This window comes from Fukomys damarensis, unplaced genomic scaffold (genome assembly GCF_012274545.1).
Source record: "Fukomys damarensis isolate Sample0158 unplaced genomic scaffold, DMR_v1.0_HiC HiC_scaffold_12, whole genome shotgun sequence".
Taxonomy (NCBI): Eukaryota; Metazoa; Chordata; class Mammalia; order Rodentia; family Bathyergidae; genus Fukomys; species Fukomys damarensis.
In genome coordinates, this window is record NW_022900924.1 from 17,559,680 (window position 1) to 17,567,325 (window position 7,646).

The 7,646-nt window shown below is 48.8% G+C and overlaps 1 protein-coding gene across 11 annotated transcripts in view; it reads left to right on the forward strand.

Annotated features, from left to right (window-relative positions):
- Nucleotides 1-3,945, forward strand: part of P2rx7 (purinergic receptor P2X 7) — a 40,055-nt gene extending 36,110 nt beyond the window's left edge. The window contains exons 14-18 of one of the 11 annotated variants that reach the window (XR_004516793.1): nt 423-1,243; nt 1,339-1,480; nt 1,574-1,676; nt 1,873-1,994; nt 2,127-3,262. The gene's annotated coding sequence lies outside the window, so the exon portion shown is untranslated. Of the gene's footprint in view, nt 1-422; nt 1,244-1,338; nt 1,481-1,573; nt 1,677-1,872; nt 3,264-3,681 lie in introns of those variants that run through there. The other 10 variants (XR_004516794.1, XR_004516796.1, XR_004516797.1 and 7 more) reach the window with 10 other exon arrangements.
- The last annotated feature ends 3,701 nt before the right edge of the window (nt 3,946-7,646 follow it).

A 7,646-nucleotide genomic window follows, 5' to 3' on the forward strand; every position in this document is an offset into this window, starting at 1 on the left:
TTTTTTTTTTTTTAATTGTATTACTGGGGGTTGAAACTAAGGTCTTCACACTGAGCTATATCCCAATCTTTTTATTTGGAGATAGGGTCTCACTAAATTGCCTGGTCTAGGCTTTAACTCTGAATCCTCCCACCTCAGACTCCCAGAGTACTGGGGTTCAGGATCTACTTTCTTACATCCCCTGTTATTGTGACTGTGCAGAACTCCCCGTTCCAGCTGTGTCAGAAAGGAGGCTGCTTTCCTGCTGGCCACTGGCTGATTTCATAAAGAACTGATAATGGACTTGTGTTTCCCTCTCTAAATGGAATCATTTTTTAAATCCTTCCTAATTCTGTGTTAGCAGTGTATTCTTAACATGACTGTTTTGGCAATAAAAAAATTTTTGTATAATTTAAGTTTTCTCTTTAATTCCTTTTTTTCAGAAGGTCCCGAAATCACAGTTCATTCATTCATTCAACAAATACTGAGACAACCTCTGGAGATTGATGACAGATAGGCAGCTGGAACTACATGAAGATGGACAATAATCAAGTGATTCAAGCAAATGTTGGCCTGCAAAGTGTGATGAGTAGTATGATAAAGGAGGCTGAAGGGGTTCCAGCAGCCCAAAATCAGACAATCTGACCTATTTGGGGGAGATTGGAGAAATCTACAGAGAAAGAAACAAGTTAGGTAAAACCTCAAGAGAAAGAACTAGTTAACTAGGTCAGTAAGGGAAGGACAAGCATCGTAGGTAAAGTGAATGACATGTGCAAAGGTCCTGGGGCAGAAAAAGCACAGCAGGTTTGCAGAATGTAAAGGCGACCCATCTGACTATGCCATAGGCCTTTCAGAGAAGTTCAGCAAGGGACCGGGCTGCGTAGAGCCTTGCAGGTCGTGGGGCTCTTAGACAGGAGCCTGGTAAGATCTACTTTCTCAAAAGCTCATTCTGATCACTGTGTGAAAAGTAAATTACAAGTAGTGGTAGACATCGCTTTCATTTCCATTTCACTAATCCATGAAGCATTTGCCCCAATATGCAGCCACATAAACTGAGTCTCTTTTCTCTCCTCCTCCTCTTCTTAGGAAGTCACAAAAAGGCCGGCAGTGAGTTAAGAGGAGGAAAAGTCCTGGCTTTCCACAGGCCCTGGTTTGGGGCATTGCCGATCCAGAGTTGTTGCACATCAGCAGAGCCCCAGAGTGAACCCTAAAGCTGGGGCACTGCCGCGCCTGCGCCTAGGAGCCCACAGCCCAGCCACCCCAGGTACGGCTCGGCTCCTCCCTGACATCAGGCAACTGGGCCATCACAGCCTCCGGCCTTCGCCCTCTTGATGCCAGAGTTGGCCATGAATTCTCCAGGTCACGTGAGTCCGAGTCTTCCTGACCCAGGGGAGCAGGAGGCTGCGGCCAAGCTGACCCACAGTTTCAGCCAAGTGATCGCCACCGTGAGAGGCCAGGGAAGGGAGCTCCAACAGGGCCCCGCGCAAGACTGTGGAGCATGGTGAGGCACCACGGTTTCGGTTTTATTTCCTCTAACCAAAAAAGCTCTTTACTGAGAAGGGCTTGTCTTGGTTTGTTGTTCCTTACGTGCTAGCTCTCGTGATGTGGACAGTGCCAACCCTCCCTGCTGTGCTCCACACAGATGGATTTGACGACCTCTGGAGAGGCGACTGACAGTTCAGAGGACACTCAAACAAGTAGGTATAGGAGGCCCGGGATTTAGCTCAGTGTTGCTGATGCACGCCTGTAATCCCAGCACTTGGGAGGCTGAGTCAGGAGGATCCCATGAGTTCAAGGCCAGTATGAACTACTGTCTCAAACAAAACAAAAACAGAAACAAAAGCAGTTCCAAGAGAGACAGCAACATCTCCGCTCCACCACCCCACCCCATAGGCTCTTCCTGAACCTCAGAGCAGCAGCTCATAGTACCACCTGCCCCCCACTTCCCAAGCCGGAAATGCAAAGGACATGTTCCGTCTCCTCCTGTGAGGCTTCCAGATTTTGTGGAAATTTCTGTAAGTGATTAGAAGGAGATACTTCTTGTCTTAGCAGAGTCCTGTTCTTTTGGTCTGTGCCCCACAGCAGGCCCCTTCACCTGCTGATCACCCGTGCGTACCCTCCTAATGCACAGAAACGAATCTTCTTAGGAAAACATGCAGTGGCAAATCCAGTGTGGCCAGGAATCCAGGAGAATGAGAGGGCAGAACACTTTAAAGGAGAAGGAGCAGGGAGCCACACAGAAGGCAGAGGAGCCAGGCGGTGGAGTCAGTGGAAAAGAGAGAGGCACGCACGGAGCCGGCTGTCACCTCCCAAGTCATCTCAGGTGTTTCATTTGCAAAAGGACAGGGGCCGGGGATCTAGCTCAGTGGTGCCTCCTGCCTTGCAAGCACAAGGGCCTGAGTTCGATCCCCCGTACAAAAAAAAAAAGCTCTCCGCAGTGTACAAAGTGAGATTGTTTGTTCTGGACATTAACTTATGCAGGGTGCTCAGCTTGCTACCTGGTAAGTGGCCAGCGAATCATCTGTGTTAACCAACGAAGTCCGCACTGTGGGCTCACAGTCTCCAGGGCCTCGGAATGGTTGCCGCCATTTTGATAAATAACTTTTCTTTTTAATCTTAAAGTTTCACTTTCTACCTCACGCATCACCGGTCATAAAACCGGCAGGCGAACAAGGCTTGTCCGTATAAGGAATGAATGTCCAAGAGTGGCCCGAGTGGCTGCCCACGCAGCCGACACGATCCCCAACCCGCCTGCACCAGTCACCTACTATATAACCAAGCCCTTTCCCCTGGCTCCTTCCCCCTTCTCTTTTGTTACCAAGGCTTTTAATAAAGACCTCTCATATGAGCTCTGTCAGTATGCGGAGTGATCCTTGGCAAGTGCCGGTTTCTTTCAGGCCTTGACTTCCCTCGGAAACTTGGCTCACATCATGCCCCTGGTCACCCACCAAGCTCCATCCTTTCTCACACAGAACACATCAAGCTCCTTCCTGCCTCAGGGCCTTTGCACTTGCTGTCCTTGCTTCCTGGAACACTTTTCTCTAGGGTTTTTTTTTTAAATGGCTCTGACATTTGGGTACCAGCTCAACTACATACGTGAGGGTGCTGCTGCCTAGCTACAAAGATATACAGAGAATTCAAAACCCAATCAAGTATCCATTCTCTTATGTCCTACAAGTAACATTTATAAAAACACGTATTTTCCTCCATACATCCTAACATTCAAAATGATGCAGCATAAGTTCTTCAACCACATTTCAAAGAAATAAAATTTTTTCAAAAAATTTTTTTTTTTTTTTTTTTTTTTTTTGGTACCGGGGTTAGAACTCAGGTCCTTGTGCTTTCAAGGCAGGAGGCTGAACCCCTGAGCTAAATCCTGGGCCCAAAAAAATTAATGCTTAAAAGACAGATTTTTTAAAATACTTGGAGCTGGACATGGTAGTGCATAACTGTGATCCCACCACTTGGGAAGCTGAGGCAGGAGAACTGCTACAAGTTTGAGGCCAGCCTGGGCTACACAGTGTGTTCAAGCCAGCCTGAACTGCACAGCAACGCCCCATCTTTAAACAAACAGGGCTAAGCTCAATGTCACTATTTTCAATTAACTTGGTACAAGAATCATCAGGAGCCATCCTATATGATTTTGGGGGGAAATCCTTTCATAATTAAATCATGATTAGGGCCTAGTTTTTCTGTCTGCAGGCCAGCTATGGGCACGTAGAGACATAAATTCATCTTCGCCTCTGGTCACAGCTAAGACCTCAACTTCCTGTCCTGTCCCGTGATGCTGTGATGCTCAGGGCAGGACTACACCAGCTGGAGACATCCTGGGAGGAGCCAAACCTTCCTCGGCGAAGTTCCAGGATCCTCGCCAGGCCCAGGCCCAGGCCCTCGGAGTCAGTTGCTACTGTTGTTTTGCTGCTGTTCTGAATAAAGGTGTGAGAAGCTCCAGGTCTTGGTCTTCGCTGCCCGGAGCAGCACGGATCAGGGCAAAGCTCAGTTTCTCCAAGTCTCATTTCTGTTTATATATTAATTAATTCACCTGTGCTGTCACGGTTTGCAGGAGACTGGGGCCTGATGAACAGGTTCTAGTAATGTCCCCTTTCCCTGTTCCCCACAAAGAAAAAATCCAAACCTTTTCTAAAAGTATACTTGTCACCTCAAATTCATGATTGCATTTTATCAGTTTCTTTGTTTTGCAGTCCCAGGGCTCTGGGCTCTGAGCCCACCCCAGCCCCGACTTCCGGTTTTATGGTGCGGGAGCGTGAACTCCTCAGCATGAGGGGAGCCAGTGGCAGCGTTCAGCCAGGGAAGGCTAAGGCAGGGCAGGTGCGTCCCACTAACGAAAGGAGCAAGCGGGAGTGCTCTGAGGAGATGCAATTCCAGAATTCTCAGGACAGGATCAACGTTCACCCTCAAGGGAGACTGCTGTCACACACTTCCTATGAAATTCCTGCTGCGCAGAGAGGGATTCACCAGCCGGAAAGGACAGAGAAAGGGAAGCAGCCCAAGGAAGGGGCCACTTCCGGTCAGCTGTGCTAAGGTAGCTGCACGCTGCACACATGGGTGTCACACACACCTAGCACCTGGGAGGGTAAAGCTTCTCAGACGGTGTCCTCTGATTTTGCAGCAGCGACATGAAAGGTAGAAATGATTTGGGGAAACCCCAAAAAAGGCCTTGTGATTTCTTTATGTGAACTTGGATGCTACTCTTATCTATATTCAAACAACTGGAAATTCAAAATGTGAGAAGCCCAGCACACGCCTATAATCCCAGCACTCAAGAGGCTGAGGCAGGAGGATCACCACCGGTTCAAGGTCAGCCTGAGCTGCAGACTGAGTTCAAGGCAAGGCTGAACTACACAGTGAGGCCCTGTCTCAGAAGATAATTGTATGACAACACCTCAATAAAGCAGTGCGCATGTGCAGTGCTGGGAAGGGACTGGGGCCTCCACCACCAAGCTGTGCTCCCAGCCCCGAAGCTGGTTTTTGTTTAGAGACACAGCCCAGGCCGGCCTCGGCTCCCTTTGTGGCCCACCTAGGTTGGCCTCAAAATTGTGACCCTCCTGCCTCAGCATCCCAGCACTCGATTCCAGTGTACACTGGCATACCCAGCTCCTGTGGCTGCTTTTAAAAAGGGAAATGGAGGGAAAGCGTGTAAACGCAGTAACTCTCTTTTTCTAATCATCTCTCAGGATCAGTTTCTCCGATTGAGCTTCATGATAGGTTACCATTCATGAAAACTTGTATTTCTACATTTCTCTTAAATGACCTTCTTCCCAAACATGTGCAAACCACTTAGATTCAGTTTGTAAAGCTGGGAGCGACTCATCACTATGGGATAAGTATTAACAAGAGCTGGAAATGTGTCTTGATTCTGAAGTTTTTTATTCTGCTTTGTTTTTCAGTAGTGATTACGCCCAGGGCCTTCACACTAAGTTATACCCACATCTCTTTATTTTGTGAGTCAGGGTCTCGCTAAGTCACTAAATTGCCCAAGCCGGGCTCAAACTTTCCTTCCTCCTGCCCCAGCCTCCCAGCATGCAGGGAGTACAGGCGTGTGTCACCAGGCCCAGAAAAGGCAAAGCATTTTTAAGACCCCTACCAAAGAGATTTTACAAACTGGGCTTCCTTTTCTAAACAGAAGTAAGCCCACCCAAAAAAAAAAAAGCCTCCATTTTGTTTTTTTGTTCTTTGAGGCAGGGCCTCACCAGCAGTTCAGGCTGATATTGGGCTCACTTTGTGGCCCAGCCAACCTTCCTGCCTCAGCCTCCCAAGTGCTGGGATAACAAGTGTGTGCCACTCCTGCCTACCAGCCTCCATTTTGGCAGAGAGTTCATCTGTCACTAGCACCAACAATACTGCAAGCACTTGTGAATACCTGGTGAATGAACAAATCAAATCCCACTCGGCCTGTCGCCACCATCTCCTGCGACCCCTGTGGACTGAGACAGGTGGTATCTCAGTTCCTCCCTCTTAACAATCCCATCTCTACAGGCAGGTGCTGTTTGCTTTCTGCAATTTTTATTCACCTTTTTACATTTGGAAAACAGTGTTCCAGCTTAGTACATCCTGAAAAGGAACTAAAAAGTTCTATCAAAGATTATGTATAGAAGCAGTCAGGCTGGGGATGTAGCTTAGTGGTAGATCTCACGCTTAGCATGAGCAAGGCCCAAGGGGGGAATTGTTAAGAAGGACAATCGGGCTGAGGATTTAGCTCAGTGGTTCCACCACCTGTCCTGCAACCACAAGGAGCCCAGTTTGATCCCCAGTACCCCCACCAAAAAACAAAAAAAAAAGGACAGTGAGATGAGAGCAGATGGGGAAATCATGGAATACTAGCTGGGAAAGTCCACAGATTAAAACAGTCTCGATGATGAATACGAGTGCAAATCAGAAAACAGAACCACCACAAACTAAAATCTTAAGCCATTTCCTGCCACTATTTAAACAGCACAAAAGCAGGATGTTTTGCGCGTTCTGGTGATGGACAGCGGTTGGCCTGTGAAAGGCGTATTTGCTGAATTTGTTAAACTAAAATCTACAAAAGCACAGCTGAAGTGGACAAATATTCTTGTGGGAAACTGTCCAAGAGGTAGAACTCAGCTGAGTGTGGGGGTGCACACCTGTAATCCCAGCACTCAGGAAGCTGAGGCAGGAGGATCACCATAAATTCAAGGAAAGCCTGAACTACACAGTGAGGCCCTGGGTCAAAACAGAGGGCGGCTGCCCTCTATACTCCAATTCACCCTGAATCGTGACACATGGTTCTCAGAGGAAGGTGGCCACTTTGTTAGGAAAAATAAAGGTAGGAGCTCATCAGTCAGGACGGGTTACTTAGAACAAACCTGAGAGGATCGCCCTGGCATTTAGACCAGGTCTAAATGGTGTGCAGGATATAAGGTCTTTTAGGGTCGTGGGCATAAAGAGGGGCTCTTAAGTGAAAAGGTCAAAAATAGACCCACGCCTTGAGAAAGTCCAGGGCTGGTGGCCGCCACCAGGAGCAGGGCTGGAGAACGACAGGGATACCCGATGCAGCAGGGAATAGTAACGGGAGGGCGACTTAGCAGGGATAAAAGCATGGCGGGTGGGGCCCTTCACACCTTCCCTGGAGCGGGGAAGTGGCCTAGCCTCAAACCCTGGTCATTTTACCACGCAGAGGGCTGCAGCCCAGGGCTCTCAGGGCACCCTAGGGGTTCAGAAAGCAGCGCGACCCCTTTTCCCACCACACAGCCTGCACAAGTTTGGGCCTCTTAAACCAGACCTGGTGAAACAGTTCTCAGAACCCAGCACTCCAGCAGGCTGAGGCAGGGGGATCCCAAATTTGAGCCCAATCTGGGCAACTTCTATGTAAAAATAAAACACATAAAAAGGTGGAGGATGGTAGCTCAGTTTGAATGAAGGCCCTGGGTGCAATCCTCAGTACCGCAAAAACAAGATGAAACTCTTTTAAAAATGTTCTCAACAGTCCAGGGCCCTGGACGTCACTATCACCTCCTATCCCTGGCAGCAAGAACACCGCAAAACCCTCAGTAAAACGCCTGTCGAATGAATGAACAAAATCCCACTGCAGAGGCTCGGCCCTGGGCCCGCACCGACCTGGGCTCCACCCAAGGGTGAAGTCGGCCCGCTGGGCAGGAGCGCCCAGTTCCCGCCCTCCCGGCTCC